At 33.4% G+C, this 2,490-nt stretch overlaps 1 non-coding gene across 1 annotated transcript; it reads left to right on the top strand.

The window, feature by feature from the left end:
- The first annotated feature begins 341 nt into the window (after positions 1-341).
- On the top strand, positions 342-446 carry LOC140858952 (small nucleolar RNA R71). The gene has a single exon (XR_012142355.1). It is a non-coding gene; the product is annotated as a small nucleolar RNA R71 (small nucleolar RNA).
- The last annotated feature ends 2,044 nt before the right edge of the window (positions 447-2,490 follow it).

Raw genomic sequence — 2,490 nt, 5'->3', positions numbered from 1 at the left:
CGAACACAATGCACATATATCTTGTATCTGATGGGATGGAGAAGGTGACTATCCTATACTTAATTATCGATCTAACTTTTGGGATAATTCATCTACCATATGATGGATATCTATGGCATTTCCTACTTCATATATTCCACCTCTCTTTGGGTTTAACATGGGTTTATCTCTAATAGAGGCAGACATATGATGTAATGAATTTTCACTTAAAATTTCAAACAGTTGCCATGCCTCATTCTCATTTTTCAGCATGAATGTCCCACCGCATGATGCATCGACCATTTGTCGATGTCTTTCAGATAGCCCATCATAAAAACATTGGATTAATTGCCACTTGGGTACAGCATGGTGGGGATATTTTCTAATAAGGTCCTTTAATCTCTCTCATGTTTCATGAAATATTTCTCCATCTAATTGAAAAAACTAGTTATGGCTTTCCTTATTTGATTAGTTTTTCCTATGAAAAAATATTTCTTGAGAAACTCTCCTTGCAGCTGGTCCCAGGTTGATATAGTCATGGAATCCAAAGTATGTAGCCAGTATTTGGCTTTGTCCTTAAGTGAGAAAGGGAATAATTTTAACCTAAGAGCATCATCAGAGAAGTTGTGAATTTTGACAGTTGAGCATATCTCAAGAAATTCTTCAAGATGTTTATAAGGATCCTCATTACTAAGTCCATAAAATGAAGGTAACATTTGGATTATACTGGACTTAATTTTATTTTGGGTGGCCTCCACAGGGGGCACTTGAATACAAGGAGAGTAGGTATATGTGGAAGGAGTAAAGTACTCCTTCAATTGCCTGGGTGGATCATTCTCCTGATTTCGGTCCATATTTTTACGTCTGTTGGCTCTAAAGGTTCTTTCTATTTCTGGATCAAAAGGTTGGATTTCTGATCGTAACGATCTATGACCAAGCATACACCTTACAATTATACTTTAGAGCAAACATAGAAAATTTTAGTTTTTATAATATATATATATATTTATAATAAAGTGAGAAAAGAGTGAAGAAAATCTAAAGAGAAGAACCTAAGAATCTTAAATCTATGAAAAGAGAGAAATTAGTTAATGTTTAGATGTTAATTGCAATCAACTTAAACAAGCATAGACTCTCTATCCTAGGGTTAACCTAGATCTAGATAGCTCCTAACTTCCAAGACCGCCTTTGAGCACTCCAAGCTCAAGACTGACTAACTGACTCGGCCAGGTAAGTGTAAGATGTGGGAGGTTCCCTGTTCGTTGCTTTCCTTAGACACCAACTGAGTTGGCCAGGTCAGTCAACAGAACCAATTAAAAACCACTTTCTTTAACCATTTGCCTTAGACACCAAGCAATTAACCAATCTGCACTCGGTTCAACTCTAGAGCTTTCTTGTCCTATTGAGCTCAAAATTTCTAGGGCTGACGTCTAGTTGATTTTAAAATTAAGACTTGGTTTAATGCAAAATGAAGGATATGATTTTTGGGCCAAGGAAGGGTGATCAAATCCCCACCTTATCTGTTTAATGGATTATTGCCCCTAAGATTAATTATGGAGATGCAATGCAAAGAAACAAGGTGTCCAATCAAGTTAGAAATTTAATATTTGAGGTTACGCTATTTTAGTTAAGTGTTATGAAATGTCAGTGGCTTCTTTTTTTTTTTATAAAAGGGTTTATAGTTTTATCTTTTTATATATATTTTTTAATTTTTTTTATCTATTTTTTTTTTAGTTTTGCAAGAAAATAAGTTTAAGTGATTAAGTCTAAAAAGCAATAAATCACTAGGCTATAAAAAGTAGCAAATTATTCTAAGCAGAAAAATTTTTAAGATTGAAAAGTAGTAAATTAGTTATGCAAGGTAATTATGTAATTATGCAAATAAGATTATCTAGCTAGAAAGCACTGAAAAAAAAATTAAAGCGACAAATAAAAATTGAAAAGCATTTTTTTTTAATTTTTTTTTTAATTTTTTAATTCAACCGTGCCAAGATCCCCGACAATGGTGCTAAAATTTGATGCGTAGTCGTTGATAGCACCAAAAATAACTCTACTCACTACGCAGGTAGGATGAGTCGAGATCGTATTCTCAGAGACCTTGGGCTAAGTTGAGATTGCAAAATAAAAGAAAGAAACGTTGTTTTTGATTTAAAAAATAAATTATCTTAAAATTGATGCAATAAGAAAATAAAGAGCTCGGGAGTTTTGAATTAATTTTGTACTAGCAGAGTTGTATCTCTATTTTTTAATTAAATTGATGTGATTAATCTTAGAAAAAATACCTATCTTTCCTCGGCACGCCCTGTATCTGTAGATCACGGTGCGTCTTCGAAAAGTACTAGGTAAACAACTCTTCTTTCCTCGGCACGCCCCGTATCCGTAGATCATGGTGCGTCTCTAGAAAGTAAAAATTGTTCCTAATATTAGTCTAACAGGAAAGCATAAATAAAAGCATATGAAAGAGAGCAAATAAAGAACTCATGATAATTTAAATAAAAAGCATAATCTTCA

The sequence above is a fragment of the Elaeis guineensis genome, chromosome 6 (genome assembly GCF_000442705.2).
Source record: "Elaeis guineensis isolate ETL-2024a chromosome 6, EG11, whole genome shotgun sequence".
Taxonomy (NCBI): Eukaryota; Viridiplantae; Streptophyta; class Magnoliopsida; order Arecales; family Arecaceae; genus Elaeis; species Elaeis guineensis.
Note: the sequence above shows the minus strand (reverse complement) of the source record. Positions and strands in the feature narration are given on the sequence as shown.